The 18,229-nt window shown below is 41.8% G+C and overlaps 1 long non-coding RNA gene across 1 annotated transcript in view; it reads right to left on the reverse strand.

The window, feature by feature from the left end:
* Window positions 1–6,275, reverse strand: part of LOC136383374 (uncharacterized) — a 60,348-nt gene extending 54,073 nt beyond the window's left edge. Inside the window, exon 1 of the long non-coding RNA XR_010747405.1 lies at window positions 5,925–6,275. This is a non-coding gene — a long non-coding RNA (uncharacterized lncRNA). The remainder of the gene's footprint in view (window positions 1–5,924) is intronic.
* Between the last annotated feature and the right edge of the window lie 11,954 nt (window positions 6,276–18,229).

Below are 18,229 nucleotides of genomic sequence, written 5' to 3' on the forward strand. Positions count from 1 at the left end.
ATGGGATAAAATATCTTCAGTAGTGGTACAGTATCATTCTAATCTGTAGATGTCACCGTTTATCATGAGAAGGACATAAATAGCTTCCTGTTAGAAAACTTAGAATAAGTAAAACATATTATGTTAATTATACACTGTATTTCTTGATTGAGATCACGAGGATATGTTGCATATTGATTTGTAGGTTTGTTTCACATTGATCATGACCTTTAAGATAGGGAGTAGTTGAACACTCACCTATTGCATCCTGGTTCAACTTCTTTTGGGGGAGAGAAAGCTGCATAAGCCTTTTTTTTTTTTTTTTTTTGATGTTTACAACCCCAAGAAACCAAAGAATAGGGCGCTATGATTAAAGAGTTATATTTGAGGTTCCTACAGAAGCTGATAACACCCTTTCAGCTAACCCTGACTGATAACAGACCTGGAATGTTTGTTTTGGAGCCAATTATTTCTAGCCTGGCTCGGCTGCCTTTCATACAAACTTCTTTTGTCTCCTAGGTTTCCTTCTAATTATGTTTTGAGTTCAGACAAATTATACAGAGGTGGGCAAGAGTAGGTACATAGTTTTAATACAAATAAATAATTCAATAATTAATAAACAGTAACACAAGAATTAACTCCGTGCTTTACATACTCAAAACTAGAAAACCTACTTTTGCCCACCGCTATAAACAGTGTTGAAGAAAGAAATTACACTTGGCTTCTGAGTTTATTGTCAAGAAGGCAAAAAGGGGAAGTGAATGTATTCCATGGTCCTTATTATCTGTGAGGAATAAACCAACTCACTTTTCTTGGGGGGGAAGGGGGGGGGCTCATGCTTTCTTGACATAACTACACTAAACTATTACCTCTTTCTTTTTTCCTCTGTGTGTAAATATTTGTTGATACTGTATAGCTCCATTTTTCTGGATCAAAGTGGGCTTAAACATGCTGTTTTCATTTATACCATATATTATTTGCTTATTTGTTGTAAATTGCTGGTAACAGCCAAAAGAAGATTGATTAGTTTTTAACTCTGAGTTCTAAGACAATGACAAACATGGGCAAACATAATTTTTTCATATTTAATTTTGAGAATGAAATCCCCCCACCAAGTCTGTGGTCTCTTTATACTCTCTGAGACCTGTCCCAAGCCACCCCTTCCATTTTCGTGGGTGAATTCTCTACTTTACATCCTGAAACACCACATGGCAGTCTTTATAAATCTCTCTCCTCAGGCTTTGAAGTAGACAAAGTCTGAATTCTTTTTTTTGAGGTAAAAGTAACTCATAGCAATGGGACCTAAAGGTATTTCTTTTGATACCTTTTGCAAAGTTTAATCAATTATGAAATTTAACAGTGAATGTGTTAAGGTTTAAGTTGAGAATGTCACATAAAAGTAAATATGGATGGGGCAAAAGTAAGTTTATGCTTGCATGTATGCAAAACAATACAATAATTAATAAATACTAATACGGCCCTGGTCAGATAACTTGGTTGGCAAGAGCATCATCCCAAAGCACAGAGGCTGCCCGTTTGACCTCTGGTCAGGGCACAGACAGGAACAAATTGATGTTCCTATCTCAGTTGCTCCCTTCTTTTTCTTCTCTCTAAAATTAATAAAATAAACATTTAAAAAAGTTTAAAAAATAAGTAATAATATAAGAATAAACTCTGTGTTCCATGTACTCACAAGAGTAAACCTCCTCTTGCCCCAACCTGGATTATGTATCTGATTCAAATAATGTCCCCTTTGGTAGTGCTTGATTTTATTAGCTTGGTGCCATCTTTTTGTATGAAGATTAAGGTATAATTGACATATATCACTGAACTTGATGCCATCTTCAGGACTTATTCATAATAGTGTTTTTTTCAACATGTAATAATTCCTTAGGAAACATTCATATCATTATACCTGTCCAGACAGAACACTGGTAAAAGAACAATTTTAGGAATAAGAAATGAAAAAACAAAAAATACATTCAATTTTGTGAAAGTAAATGTTCAAGTCAAGTTATAATGCCAATGATTTCATTTGGATGAAATCTTTCTGAAAGAAACAAGAGGTGCTGCCCATGAACCTCTGCTACTCAGCAAATTTCAGGAACAAATTATTGGTAATGGAACCAACATGGTAGAGAAATATGGTAGAGATGTAAAATACATGACTCCTGTCTTCAGGAGATGTAAAATATGATAATTAGCACAGTATCAACAGCTACAGGAAGACAAAATATTTGAAGCAAGAAGGCATCCCAGAGATAGAAAATTTCACAAGATTGATGCGTATTTAGTATCATTACTCTACAGATGCCATTGACAGATTTGAAACTATCCCACTGAGTGTGTTGAACAGAGAACTTTTGGGAAACGTGGGGTTGAATGTTAGCATTTCTTCATAAGTGAGGTTGGCCCGAGGGCAGAGAACAAAATAAACCAGGCAGACAGGCTGGATCTGGGGGAACAGCGAGCCGTGTGCACAGAGGACAATAAGCATCGCTGTGACTTGAGTGGGGCTCAGTGTGTCTGGACAAGGGAGTTCAGACTCAAGAGGAAGGGCAACAAGCATTAGAAAAGAAACGTAAGCTCATCCTGTAGAAACCAGGGAGCTCCTGTCTGTTTCAGAGTCACGTTTCATCGACGGTGGGCACTGGATGTTTGGTTGTAGCATGAAGACCCCTAGTTGGGTAGAGGGAGGTAGGGAGCTGATTTAGAAGGTTATTACCAAATATTAAAAGTTGCTATACTGTATTGACATTTTTTATTTTCTAGATATGTTTATTGTAAACATGCAATAGTTTTTGTTGTTGTTGTTGTTTTATACCTGGAATAAAACTGGGCACTCTCCTTGTAAATGGGTACAGAGAATTTCTCAAATGACACTAAACTGTTTTTCAAAACTATGTTGAGCCTGACTGGGTGGTGGCAGAGTGGATAGAGCGCTGGACTGGGACACGAAGGACCCAGGTACAAGACCACGAGGTCACCAACTTGAGCATGGGCTCATCTGGTTTGAGCAAAGCCCACCAGCTTAGACCCAAGGTCGCTGGCTTGAGCAAGGGGTTACTCGGTCTGCTGAAGGCCCGCGGTCAAGGCACATATGAGAAAGCAATCAATGAACAACGAAGGTGTCGCAATGAAAAACTGATGATTGATTGATGCTTCTCATCTCTCTCCATTTCTGTCTGTCTGTCCCTATCTATCCTTCTCTCTGTCTCTGTAAAAACAACAACAAAAAAAACCAAATAATGTTGAAAAATAAAAGTCCATATGGAATGATGAAAACAAGGTGAGGACAACTTTTAACTCATGAACTTCATTAAAATAACAGAAACGGAATTATATCATAGCCAGTGATTTGACCATAGGCACCAAGCTCACAGTTTCAAAACCTGCTGGTAATTGTATTAAAATATGGGACAATGACAATTGCCAAGTATATGTCCTGGGATAGAACACAGGACTTTTACAGATTAACATTTTATTCACTGTTATAGCCAAAGACATTTCTGTCTTAATCTTTGTAAAGACTCAAACCATTTAAAAAACAAAAGTGCTGTCTCCCTGCACAAAAAATAATTCAAAATGGATCCAAGACCTAAATATAAGATCTGAAAAAATAAATTACATAGAAGAAAACATAGGTACTAAGCTCATGGACCTTGGCTGTAGAGAACAATTTATGAATTTGACCCCAAAGGCAAGGGAAATAAAGGCAAAAATAAATGACTGGGACTACATCAAACTAAAAAGCCTCTGTACAGCAAAAGAAACTGTCAACAAAACAAATAGACAGCCAACTAAATGGGAGATGAGATTTGCAAACAACAGCTCTGATAAGGGGTTAATATCCAAAATATATAATGAACTCACAAAGCTCAACAACAAATAAGCAAACAATCCAATAAAAAAATGGGAAGAGGACCTGAACAGACACTTCTCCCAGGAAGAAATACAAATGGCCTACAAATATATGAAAAGATGCTCATCTTCATTAGCTATTTGAGAAATGCAAATCAAAACTACAATGAGATACCACCTCACGCCTGTTAGATTAGCTATTATCAACAAGACAGGCGATAACAAGTGCTGGAGAGGCTGTGGAGAAAAAGGAACCCTCATTCACTGTTGGTGGGGATGTAAATAAAGTATTACAACCACTATGGAAGAAAGTATGGTGGTTCCTCAAAAAACTGAGACTAGAACTACCATATGACCCAGCAATCTCTCTACTGGGAATCTACCCACAAAACTTAAAAACACTGGTACATAAAGACACATGCACCCCCATATTCATCACAACATTATTCACAGTGGTCAAGACAACAGAAACAACCCAAGTGTCCCTCAATGGAGAAAAAAGAAGACATGGTACATAAGTATAATGGGATACCACTCAGCCATCAGAAACAATGGCATACTGCCATCTACGACAACATGGATGGACCCTGAGAACATTACACTGAGTGAAATAAGGAAGTCAGAGAAAGCTACGAACTGTGTAATTTCACACACAGGTGGGATATAAAACTGAGACTCAAGGACATAGATAAAAGTGAAGTAAGTGGTCACCAGAGGAAAGGGTCGTGGGGGAGGGAGTAGGGGGAAGTGTGTAAAGAGGGACAAACATAAGGTGATTGTAAGGTATTTTTCCCCGCCCAAGAAGGAATGAAGGGGCCAGAACCACCAAGTGTGGAATTGCAAAAGGCTTTATTGAGTACAGTGCATCCCGCCCAACAAGGTTCCCTGGCCCCGAACAAAGAAAGATGGAGGTCAGGGAAGGTGCACGGATTAAACCACGTGGGAGATATTTAAAGGGGTCCTCTAGGGAAGTCGGGCTAATATGACATGGTGAAATCTCACTGGCTGGCAGACGGTTGGTCGCTTTTTTCCAAAGGGTTCCTGTGAAACCTCTTTAGGCACGCTTGGTTGTGGGCGGTCCTAGCCAAAGTTCTCGGGTCTGGGTTCACCACGTGACCATCCCCCATTATCCACCGACCTTACAGTGATGGAAAATAATTTGACTTTGGGTGATGGATATACAACACAATCAACAGTTCAAATGCTATAGAAATGCTTACCTGAAACCTATGTATTCTTATTGATCAGTGTCACCATATTAAAGATAATTTTCTAAACAAAATAAAAAAAAAAACCAAAAAGCTACAGTGCCTTTGTGATGTTAAAATTAAATCTGGCCTTGAAGATGCTGAAAACTAGGAAATGGAAATATATGTGGATCGGACTTTGCCTCTCAGCTCTATAGCTGTATCATCTCTCCTCTCACACCAGTTCTACTAGACAGAAAGTTAGGACTATCCCTGTCCTTTCCATGAAAACAGTTACATTTGTTAAACAAATCATGCTGTTTTGCAGAAAGGCTTTCCTGAGCCAAATGCACGCTGGAGAAAACCCAGGTCCTGGGGTGTGCGATCACCCCAGCCCCAGTGGCGGAGATAGGCTGGAGAAGAAATGTCAGCCCTCCTGAAGCTGACGATGTTCTCATGGAGACAGTTTGGAAAATAAAGACATAAGTTATTTAAAAAATTTTTTTACATTAGCTGTAGGTAAGGGGGGAGGTAGGAAAAGGTGAAAGGGGAAAAAGTTCTGGAATAGGTGAACTGTCCCTAAGAGGGAAGTACTTGATGTTTCTGAATCTGTGTGTGGGCAAAAGTCAGGAAAGTGTTTGCATCAGAAAGGAGCAAGAGGCACCTGGTGGCCAGGTGGCCCCTGGCTGGTCTCCCTAGATAATTTCAGAAATAGCCATCTGGACGCTAATTCAACATTCGCCACACATTCAGGAATGTAAGCACCCTCTGGTGGTTTTGCCCGGCTGTTGCTAGCTCATTAACCTCTCCTGTCTCTCCTTTCCTCCCTGTAGCCTGTTGTAACTTAATGTAGGACACTCATAGCAAGCTAAATGACATAGATGTTAATTCACTCACGGTTAGGGCGGTGGCCGGCTCAGTCTGGGTCCTCTCTGTTTCGGTGGGGCCCGAAGGAACCTGCTTGGAGGGGCAGAGCGCTTGGCAGCAGCGGTCATATGGGCGTTGTGATGCATGGGGCCCAGGCCAGGTGGGTCCACGCCGGATTCAGGCAGATGGCAGAGGAACTGCGGAGCTGGAAAGTGTTGGCCTTACCCATTTATTGAAGGCTCGCAGAGACCGGCCAGCGAATAAACAACAAAAGGGAAAGAGCAAATACACTGAGGAAAACCTGCTGTTCGTAGCAAAGGGCAAGGGAGCAGAAACACAGCACGTTGCAGTGGCGGGAGCAGATCTGGGAGAATTAGCCTGGAGGGAAAGCGCCTGCAGCCTGACTTAACAATAGGTGGAGCTGCCAGGTGCTCAGGCACTAATCAGCAAAGTGCTTGCAGCCTGGGAGCCAGCCAGCAGGCCTCACCCAGCTGCTCTCCCGCGATCCTGGCTAGCCACCTGGAGTCTCAGGCGCCTGACGTGATCTTCACTCCAGCTTCTTATATTTCGGCCAGTGGTCTTATCATAGGGTCAGTTATCATGCTTCAAACACAGGACGCAGGTGGGCTTGACAAGGTTGACAGATGGTGTAAAGCCAGTGGCCAAGGCCAGGGCCACTATCACAGCAGCCTTCTGGCCTATGCAGGTTCGCATTGGATTCGGACAGTCGGTAAAGAAACAACGGAGCCAAGAACTGATGGGCCTTCATCTTTAATCCTAGCTTGCACCCGGCGGGCAAGTAAAAACACACACTGGGCTCCAAAACCCAATCACATTCAGTGCTCACAAAGCTACTGATTTATCCGAGTTTCCTAGAATCAAAGGTTTCTAGCTCACCAGACTTATTCTCCTCAGTTCCCCATCTCCTTCCTTCTCCACCGTCAAACTGCACAAACTGGCATCTCACTCAGCACTCCGCCATCTTGGCTGCTTCTCCTGACCACATGGCCTCTTTCTGCTCTCTGCTCTGCTCCCTCTGCTCTCTCATGCTAGTCATCCCAGGAACCAAGAGAGCCAAGCTCCCGCTCTGTCCCCATTTTATAGTGTAGAAATCCAAACCCATAATCCAATATACAAAATAGGGAAGTCTCTAATACAAAGTCACTTCTCTGAGGCATGATTGGATTGTACCACCCCACATCAAAAAGGGTAGGAAAGGCTTAATCCCAAAACCAAGCCCCAGGCTACAAGGATTCTGCCTGCCTTTAGCCCACCCCAACACACATTAATATCACCTGGGCGAAAGCCTCCTCGTGGGCAGCGTAATCTTTAACAAAGTGAGCATAATACATTTTATCTGCCCAACAGATGGAGTTACCAAAAAAGGAAGTCAACCCATTACACCTTGGGAATCGGCCTTCCATAGTGGGCTTTTTTTTTGTTTTTTTTTTTTACACAAGACATGGTTAATCACATCGTTTCATACGGGGTGTTGGCCCTCAGTCAAAACAGAGGGAGTTATCTCAAAAGGGCGTAAACTGGTTAGACCTGAATCACTCCTGCTTTCCTTTTTACGTTGTATATGAATTTGCTTTTATGTTTGCTGACACGTTTTCTGTATGGATGAGTTTACTTTTATGAGCCCTTCCTTTTGCACCCAGCTCCCCCCAATGCCCCCGCCCTCTGACAGCTGTCAGTCTGTTCTGTCTCTATGAGTCTGTTTGTATTGTGTTTGTTAGTTTATTTTGTTCACTAGATTCCACATACCAGTGAAATCATATGGCACTTGTCCTATGGTACCTTATGCTTTGAGATTCTTTTGAAAAAAGATATCTAGTTGGAACTAGTCTGGTCACTAACTATAACATTCACTGAGAAGAAATGCAAACAGAACCTATTTATCTATCTCTCTGGGTAAACACAAACGTCCTCCTGAACATTCTTACTGACCGCTGCTAGGGCAGCCTCCTTAGGCTTATGGACTACCTCCCAGCCCTCTTCAGTTCTGCGAAATCTTTTATGTTCTTAAAAAGTACCAGCTAAAAAATCACCTGCACTAAAGGTGCACTGCAGAAGCAGAGGGCACCCGGGGATGAAGGGGTCACAGACACGCCTCGGCGGCAGCCTGACAATCTCTTTCTTTTGCTCACCTACTCCCGCAGAATGACCTGCCCCACGCTGCCCACCCTATGGGGCTGTTTGGGAGATGTCCAAGATTAAAGCTGCTGTTAGAGATTTCTCTTTCATGAAAGCCTTTTGATTTTTTTTCCCCCCTCACTATTACAGTCTGGATCCTAATCTCATTCCTTTCACTGCTGGTCCAACATTCTCTAAAAAAAAAAAAAAAATCTGTGCCTGGCTCAGAAGCGAGGACCAGCCACAGCAGCATAAACATCCTTTCCTCCTGAGAGGACCCGTGTGACCACGACATTGCTGCATTTTCCTCTGTGCTGACCACTGCCCTGCAGGCATCCCGATGCACTTGGCTAAGTGCTGACTTTTTTTCCCAAAGTCTTCTCCAAGGCAATGGGAACAAGGGAGAGAAGGGCTCGTCCCTGTCATGCTGAGTGCAAGCCTTTTCTGGGGACCATGGTCTCAAGGAACACAAACGCAGTTCACCAATTTTTTTTTTTGTACAAAGTGTGTTAACACTGCGTACTTGTTTCAAAGAATAATGCATTCATCCTCAATATGTATATATTTTATTCCTTACCGAGTGTGTTCTGGGCACTCCACAGACAACGAGGATGGCCACTGTCCTCACACAATGTTCCCCGGCAGCGCTGGCTCTCTGCCTTGATGCACGTGTTCAGGGCGCAGGCTGCTGGGTCTGACGGGTGGCATCTCAAACTTCGCAGGCCTGGGACGGGGCCCTGAATTTGTGCGTCAGGGGACGCTGATGCTCTGAGAACCACTATGTAGGTCACTGAATAACCTACAGTCATTGAACATTTGAGCATGTGGTTGAAGAAGATGCAAATATTGCTGTTCGGGAGATAGGGCGGGCATAAAAGTGAGCAGAGGCAGTCACAGTCCAGCCTGCCAGTTTTCTAGAGCAGCTCGGGGACTGGGCAGCACGCGTGGAAACCCGCCAGACTCACCGAGCTGACCCCGTCCGGGAGGAAGAAAGGGCCGTGAGTGGTTGTCATTTTTGGACAGTACTACCTGTAGGACTGTGTGGAAGGCTGAGAGAAAGCTTGATTAAATAATTTAGGGCAATTTACAGGTACTATTGGTATTTACATTTTAATTTAAGGTCTACTAAATCTATAAATACCTGTTTTGACACTGGGCTGATAAAGAAGGTCAAAGTTGCAAACAGAGATCCACACATCATAGTTTTGCCTTGGTCTAATCTTTTGTTGAACACGTGATAGATAGGTGTCTTGCAAAATTTAATTACCTTTATAGTTGCGTGTGTCTCTTAAACAAGGACTTATTGAGGGTGTTATTATAGTAAACAGCATAGTTTTGGGGGCAGAGAGGGGGGACCCTCTTTTAATAGAATTGGCTCATGGTCACTTTTAAGCTATCAATGATTTAAAAGTCTGGCTACCACAAAATTTTTCAAAAATTAACACTTAGCTCTTGGCATCCAATGCCAGCCTGCTCCAGATCAATTTCTCTAAAACTGGGTTATTTGCACCAGTTTGGGTTTAGCTATTTGAAAGTTTAGATGTATTTACTACAATCTTGCTTTAACAGGGAAAATAAAAGAACATAAGATTTAAAGAATACCTCTTTAATTATTAAAAGTTTTAATAATTAAAATGTCACAAGCAGGCATATGTGAACTTTGTGGCAGTTATAATATTTCAAAGTATTCCCCTCAAAGGCATGCAAAAATTATCTTAACGCAAAAATTATCTTAACTTAGCCTAATAATCTTCCCATCGTATAGTTTTAGAACTTTATTTTCTTAAAAAAACATGTATTCATTGAACCGCAGGGGTAGAAAATAATTTCATCTCTACCCTTCTAAGTTCTTGGCTGAGAAACCCTTATAATAAAGGACAGATTAATGGGAGGAAAGCAAACAGAAGTTTCATAACATGTCCACCTCTGGTATAGATAGGAGAGATTCAGAAAACGAACCACCTTTAATACCATCTCCAGCTAAAGACAAAAGATATTAAGCTGGTAGGGGTGGGGGGGTCAGACAAATGATTGACTTAAGCATAATGATGGACATTAACATGAGGCTTTAGAACAGGCATCCCCAAACTACAGCCTGTGGGCAGAATGCGGCCCCCTGAGGCCATTTATCCGGCCCGCCGCACTTCTGGAAGGGGCACCTCTTTCATTGGTGGTCAGTGAGAGGACCACTGACTCTGGCGGCCCTCCAACTGTCTGAGGGACAGTGAACTGGCCCCCTGTGTAAAAAGTTTGGGGACGCCTGCAGATCATAGGAGACAAAACACCTATTTACAGCCGTCAGTCAACGTGTGCACAAACACGTTTTGGGCTGGGAAAACCGGATACTAATGTCCCATTGTCATCGGTCTATCGCTAATGTATGACGGCCTCCTTCTTTGTGTTCGGCCTCCCGGGGGGATGTTCACGCTCAAGAAACTCTTCCCATAAATTCAAAGTGATTGGAAGCCAGCAAATCCCGGATGGAATCTTTCTTGCTTCAGGTAACCATGGAACATAAACATTCATACCACCACCCTATTCTCAGGTGTCATTCCCACCTACATGTGTTCTCAACGTGAGCGGGAAGGGCACTGAGCAACGCGAGAGTGAGGGGACGTTCTGCGCCCGTTTCTCCCCCTTCCGTTCTGAGGGGCACGCGGGGCGATTCCCTGAGAGCAGAGTGGGCAAAGAACGTGCGTCCGTCCGTGCAAGCTCCTCTCTCCGCCGCTGCCTGGATCCAGGCCCAGCGCACCAGCAAACCCACACCGATGATGAGGCTGTCATTGTGTTTACTTATTCATCTATTTAACCTGGCCTCTTTCTCAACTGTGATCTACAAAACAGTCACTGGTTTACATTTTTTTTAAAAAAAAGCTGTCATGAAACTGACCAATACTTTATAAGAAAACAGGTTGGACTAAGGGTCAGGAAATTTGCCATTGATCACATGGTTATCTTTATTATTATTATTATTATTTTAGCTTTGAAGCATATTCAACTTTTAATAGCCTCTCTAATTTCAGGCACATGTTCTAGAAAATAGGAGTTTTAACAGATCCAAGTTGTAATTATGAAAAAAAAACATTATTTTTAACAGGAGACCTTTAACAGGAGACCAATATAAATTTTTACCACGCCAGTTAAATATCATTTATGTTTTTTTTTTATTTTTATAACAGTTATCTCTTTCAACAGCTACAGGATTGATATGAGACTTGTAAAAATAGTTATTTTGTTGTAATGAAAAGGTTGGCAAGTAAACAGAAGTAAGGGATAGTTCCTCCTTCTTGGCTTTTACTTGGGGTCACAGAAAATTTTATTTTACTTTTTTTAATGTATAAAAGGAATAGGCACTAAACTCAACTTTATAGATTTATGTAACTTTACTTATTTTGATTATTTTTTCTTTCCCATCAGAGTGAATAATAAAAACAAGTACTTTCTACATAATTTCATAGTGGCTGTTCTACCTAAGTAATTATATCCAACTTCCCAAATGTCTATGTATTATTTTGCAATGAGAATGAGAAACATCTCATTCCATCTGAAAAAGTGGACCAATCAACAAGCAAATGTACATTCCTCATAGAATTCAGAAAGAAGCAACTTCTTTATCTGTTTAGTCTGAAGTTCACAAAGGATTCTTATATCCTGAGATTTGCATTTTAAGAGAAATGCTTTTAACATTCAGTATATACTGAATTGTTAGCTAGTTTGTTTTTTGCATTATGTAGCTAGTTTGGTTTTCAAGTAGTAGGGGAGGGTGGAATATTTAAATAAAAGAAAAATGTATAAGCTTTTAAGCAATAATTGTCACCATCTACCTTCTAGACACTTTTTTTTTTTTTGTATTTTTCTGAAGTTGGAAATGGGGAGGCAGTCAGATAGACTCCCGCATGCGCCCGACCGGGATCCACCCGGCACGCCCACCAGGGGGCGATGCTCTGTCCATCTGGGGTGCAGCTCTGTTGCGACCAGAGCCACTCTAGTGCCTGAGGCAGAGGCCACAGAGTCATCCTCAGCGCCCGGGGCCAACTTTGCTCCAATGGAGCCTTGGCTGCGGGAGGGGAAGAGAGAGACAGAGAGGAAGGAGAGTGGGAGGGGTGGAGAAGCAGATGGGCGCTTCTCCTGTGTGCCCTGGCCGGGAATCGAACCTGGGACTCCTACACACCAGGCCGACGCTCTACCACTGAGCCAACCAGCCAGGGCCTAGCCACTTTTTTTTTAAACCTAGTGATTACTTATAAAACATTTAGCCTAGAAGAAAACAGGTTTGAAATTGCTGTCATTTTTCAGTTCCAGTGCAATAACTTTCTAGCAAACATTATACAGTCAATGCTTTATTTAACCGGCATAGCAATGTCTGCAGCGGTTCTCAACCTGTGGGTTGTGACCCCGGCGGGGGTCGAACGACCAAAACACAGGGGTCGCCTAAAGCCATTGGAAAATACATATTTATTATACAATACATTTTTAAATAAAATATGTATTTCTGATGGCTTTAGGCGACCCCTGTGTTTTGGTCGTTCGACCCCCGCTGGGGTCGCGACCCACAGGTTGAGAACCGCTGGTCTATAGCATATATATTTTAAAATAAGCAATATGGCCCCGGCCAGTTGGCTCAGTGGTAGAGCGTCAGCCTGGTGTGCAGGAGTCCCGGGTTCGATTCCTGGCCAGGGCACACAGGAGAGGCACCCATCTGCTTCTCCACTCCTCCCCCTCTCCTTCCTCTCTGTCTCTCTCTCTTCCCCTCCTGCAGCCAAGGCTCCATTGGAGCGAAGTTGGCCTGGGCGCTGGGGATGGCTCTATGGCCTCTGCCTCAGGTGCTAGAATGACTCTGGTTGCAACAGAGCAATGCCCCAGATGGGCAGAGCATCGCCCCCTGGTGGGCATGCCGGGTGGATCCCGGTCAGGCGCATGCAGGAGTCTGTCTGACTGCCTCCCTGTTTCCAACTTCAGAAAAATACAAAAAAAAAAATGAAAATAAGCAATATGTAAATTATATAAACAGAAAAAAGATGTTAGTTTTGTATTATTATTTTAAGTATTTTTATACTCTAATCAAATAAATGTGATTTCTTCATAAAAATAATTATTATAAACCTGAGTTTAATAATAGCTTTGTGCTCTACTTTCCATTTTCTCCTAATGATGGTCAGTAGTCATTTGATTTATGTATACAAAAATGGTGGACACATAACATATTTTAACAGTGACTCTTCGCATATGTGAATATAATGGTAGTAAAATAAAAGTTGCTAAAAATAAGAAATTGTTCTACAATAATTATTAAATCATGGACTACATTAGCAATGAACGCCAAATGGAATTTTTCCTCTTGCGATGTTTCAAAATAGAACAGATGCCACAGTACTTGGATGGACATACATTTTATCTTTCTAAGAAATTGAGGCTGGACCAGAAAATTTCTGAAGGCCATTTTTATGACTATCAATCTACTAAGATTAGTTCAAATTATTTTTCAACTCTCGAGAAAGATGCCTTTTAGGTTTTATGAATGCCAGGTGATTAAACCTGCAAGTTGAAAACTTGATGTCTATACTTGCCTCCATTTCTGTTCCTTATGGAATCTGGTCGGTTTTGTCAACAGTGACTAGAGCTGTTCTTTGAAAACACTGTGGATGCGTCTCTGACTAACCATGTGCAGGTCTCCTCTTCTGCCTGGCTTGTGTGGCTCCTCCCATTGGCCCAGGAGGGCAGTGGCATAGGCTGTTCCACACTTGTCGTTGGATCACCAAGCGGTACCAAGTGCAAAGATCCATTTTTACCCACCTCACCATCACAGAACAGACTCAGTGACTCCCATTGTTTTGTTGTGTATTTCTTCCCTAAATCCATAGTCGCAGGCATGGGTGTTATTTCAGTCATCCCCCGAAATGTGTGAGACACCTATCAGTAATTATGAATGAAACTGGATATATGCCTACTATTTTAAACTTAAAAGGGCAACATTTTTAAATGCTTTGAGATTTTTTTTTACGTTGAACTTGTTTTAAAAGTTTAAAAGGAATGACGTGAATTAAAGGACATTGAAAATCCTGTAATATCCTTCCTCTCTGTCTCTCTCTTCCCCTCCCGCAACCGAGGCTCCATTGGAGCAAAAGATGGCCCGGGCGCTGGGGATGGCTCCTTGGCCTCTGCCCCAGGCGCTAGAGTGGCTCTGGTCGCGACAGAGTGATGCCCCGGATGGGCAGAGCATCGCCCCCTGGTGGGCAGAGCATCGCCCCCTGGTGGGCGTGCCGGGTGGATCCCGGTCGGGCACATGCGGGAGTCTGTCTGACTGCCTCCCCGTTTCCAGCTTCAGAAAAAAATAAAATAAAATAAAATAAAAAAAAGAAAATCCTGTAATGAACTGATGATGGTGGTTGCTAAGTTAAGTTTAATAAAAATCTTGATAGTCCTATGGAAACCAGTTATTTCCTCTAACCTGCACCTAAAAAGGGTGGTTAAATTGTTAGTTTACATTTCAATAAAGATGTACAGTGGCAGGAGTGTTTCTCTTTGAAAATGCAAAGCCTGATATTGACAACACAAAACATCTTAGCTCAGTCCTGTGCTGGAATGTATTAAACCGCCAGCTCTTAGAGGAGAGATGGAGCCCTTATTTGCAGCATTTGCCAATTTCCCTGGTGTAAATACTTCTGCTATGGCTGATTTTAAGCTACCAACATGTCAGTGAAGATTACTAGACAGAGTTGCAGAAAGATGCACATTTCCACACCATTATACAATATTTCTATCTTACAGATAACAGACGTCCATAACTTTGAGAGTATCGTTAATAGTAAAATCTCATAAAAACATTAAAGAGGGGTAATTGTTTGCATATTCCCTTTGTTTTTAATAATTTATTTTGTTGTCAATTTAGCTAATTTTTAATAACACTTAGAGGTTTAATAAGTGGCACAAAAAACTTCTACAATTTTAACCATTGACCCTCATGACTGGTAGAAAGCACTCAACATCTTCACTGCCCCCTGAAGCTGCTCCTAAGAGATGCTGAAATCAATGAGGAGTTATTAGGAGAAGCAAGTTTAGTAAACAGAGTGTTTATAAGTGTTGGAATCCATGGGAGTCCGAAAGACCAGAGTAACAGGCTTTATTGAAAGGAAGAAAGGAACCCTGCTGGGTACTTCTCCCAGGGGAGAAGAGCACCAGTTACAGATTTGGGGCAAGTTATATAGTGTTTGGGAGAGCCTGAGGGGATACTGAGGCAAAAGTCCTGCTATGTCCAAAATGCTCCTCCTTGGGGGACTTCGAGCATGTGGGTGTTGAATCAAAAGTCCTGGTGTGTCCGGAGCCCCTCCTTGGGGTGGCTTCTCAGCTTTTTGGAATTCCTCTGTCTCAGGGTCAATAGTCCAGTAAGGGTGAGGTCTGACAGATAAGCGGAACATCAAGAGGGCAGTTTGGAATTTACATATCTATCAATAAGGAATAGACCCACTGATGTGCTTGCTGGCACGCTCAGAGGAGTTCTTATCTTCTCCTTGGTGACTGGGTATGTGGGGACAGGTGTGTGGAAATTATACCTGGCCCTTTAACACAGTCACACAGCTCCCGTAGGAACACAATTCTGGGCCTGACCAGGCCTGGTGGTGCAGTGGATAGAGAGTCAGACTGGGATGCGGAGGATCCAGGTTTGAAACCCTGAGGTAACCAGCTTGAGCGCGGGCTCATCTGGTTGGAGCAAGCCTCACCAGCTTGATCCCAAGGTCTCTGGCTTGAGCAAGGGTCACTTGGTCTGCTGTAGTCCCCCGGTCAAGGCACATATCAGAAAGCAATCAATGAACAACTAAGGTGCCACAATGAAGGATGGATGCTTCTCATCCCTTTCCCTTTCTGTCTGTCTGTCCCTATCTGTCCCTCTTTATGCCTTTCTCTGTCTCTGTAAGACACACACTCACACACACACACACACACACACACACACACACACACACACACACGAACACAATTTCAGAACTCTCCAAAGCATGTCTTTCAAAGATGCCTGTTTCTTCTTGCTTCAGCATTTAAGAAACTGTCCTCTGGGCTTGTTTTTGTCGGGTTTATGTCAAACTGCTTTCCCCTCAACTTTTGTGTTCAGTGCCGCTGTGTTCAGAATTCGTCCCACCCTGCCTGACTGTGGTTATTACGTTTTATCCGAAGCTTCTGTGTTGAAACAGTTATGAGTTTCTGTCCCAGAGGGTCATATGATGAAGTTGAAGCAGGCTTTTATCCAGAGCCATATAATAGCCTCCGATGGGGAATACAGAAGGCCATGGATTATTGATAGAGTCATAGCTGCAGTGCTGCTGACAAATTTGATGTCTCCTTTGCTAGGTTTCTAATACTAAGAAATATTTCTGGTAGCATGTCATCCCATAGCGTCACTTGGAGTGCAAATGATGACTTAGATTTCTAATTGGTTATTCTGATAATTCTGATCACAGGCACAGTGTCTAAATGGCATATAGTAAAAGCAAACAAAGAGAAAGTTGAGTCCATCTTGAATCTATAGAAAATAACAGTAACAAAGACCTGGTTGTCCCAAATCATCATTAATCATTCAATTGATCGATCATTTGATGGTAAGGATTTTTCTAGTTAAAGTATTCCTTGTCTAAATAATACTCAGACCCTCAAAGGGTAGCAACTATTTCCTCAGTACCTGAGACAAGGCATTAAAGGGTTACATTGTTTTCTGTTTTGTTTTGCTGACAAGTAGATTGATACCTGGGCACACCTAAGTGGCCTCGTTAGTATGCAAAAGTATTTTCTAGCTTGGCATACATTTTTAATTTGTTTTTAATACCACTCTATGGCAAACCTAGTGTGAATAAAAACCTCCTTTTGACATTATAAAATGCTATTTTAAAGACCTGATACTGACAGCTTGCAGGAAACTCTGAAAAATCATCCCATTTAGAACATCCTGGTGCTGTTTTTATTCTCTCTTTAGATGGCCATCATTATATCTTACTATAATATGAGATTAGAAATCACTGGGATATCACAAAGAAAGAATCAAACCCAACAAAGGAAGATAAATATGAGATTAAGAGTATGACGATGGTGAGGAGGGCTCATGTTTGTATGAAAAATTTAGTGTCTTTACATTCTTTCCTTTTCTTCATAATACAGCTAGCCAGCTACTGGGGGAATAAAAGCATTGAAACATAAAAAAAGACGTAGTTTTCTCCTCAGCACAGCTTGTTCGTTATATAACTTAGAGAATGCTTCATTTACTCCCCCCTTCTCTTCATTCTCCCTTTTAATTCAAAGAAATTAGCACCTTTACACCCAAATATGGTTATAAACAAAACTGATGATATAAAAAAGAATATGTTCGATTTGCTTCATTTATGGGTACTCACAAATTCCTCAGCATTGTGTATGTGTGCATCATTGCGCTTTCATGGGTATAATTTTCCTTATAATTCTGGCTCTGTGAGTTCACACCTCAGCACCATAAAATAAGCCTTAAACCAGCAAGGGCTTCTTGTGGGCGTGTTTTATCTACAGTCAGAGTGGAGGGCGTGGTGGTGATGCAGAGGCAGGTGTCCCATGATACCCACTCTCCAGTTGTCTGCAAAACCAACACAAAAGGTTGTTCTCCAGCGACAGTCGCTTCAAAGTGAGTAAAATAAGGCTACCTTAAAAATTAGGTAAGTAGAAATAACAAATACATTCACTTTTACAGTTTAAATGTGATGGCATTGGAAGAGTCTAAAGAAAAGCAATACTCAGTGTCATGGCCGATGGGCACTGTACCAACCAGACAAGGTCTGTTTGAACTGACTGCACAGTGCAAGTTTATCAGTTAGGTGAAAGGAAGATGGTAGTGTTTGAGGAAAGGATTGCTACATTATCACTTTTTATTATTTATTTTGTCATTGTCCTGGTTTTCTGTCAGGCAAGGAGTTTGCATCACTTGAGTACATATAACGCCACTCAGTAACACAGGTATTTTGCTGGCAACAAACCTACTAGAATGAGATAATGACTCTCAAAGGGTGTCACAGCCTGTTTCTAATTTATAGTCTGCCTGCTTCTGAAATAGTTACATTGCCTTAACACAGTATATAAATTAAAAAAAAGTAAAACAAAACTTTTCAAACAAAGCAGAATGAATAGAAATCAAGCTTATTAAATAAATAAACTTTCCCCTATACATTTGACAGCCACGGTTAAAAAGT

The sequence above is a fragment of the Saccopteryx leptura genome, chromosome 11, assembly GCF_036850995.1.
Source record: "Saccopteryx leptura isolate mSacLep1 chromosome 11, mSacLep1_pri_phased_curated, whole genome shotgun sequence".
NCBI lineage: Eukaryota > Metazoa > Chordata > Mammalia > Chiroptera > Emballonuridae > Saccopteryx > Saccopteryx leptura.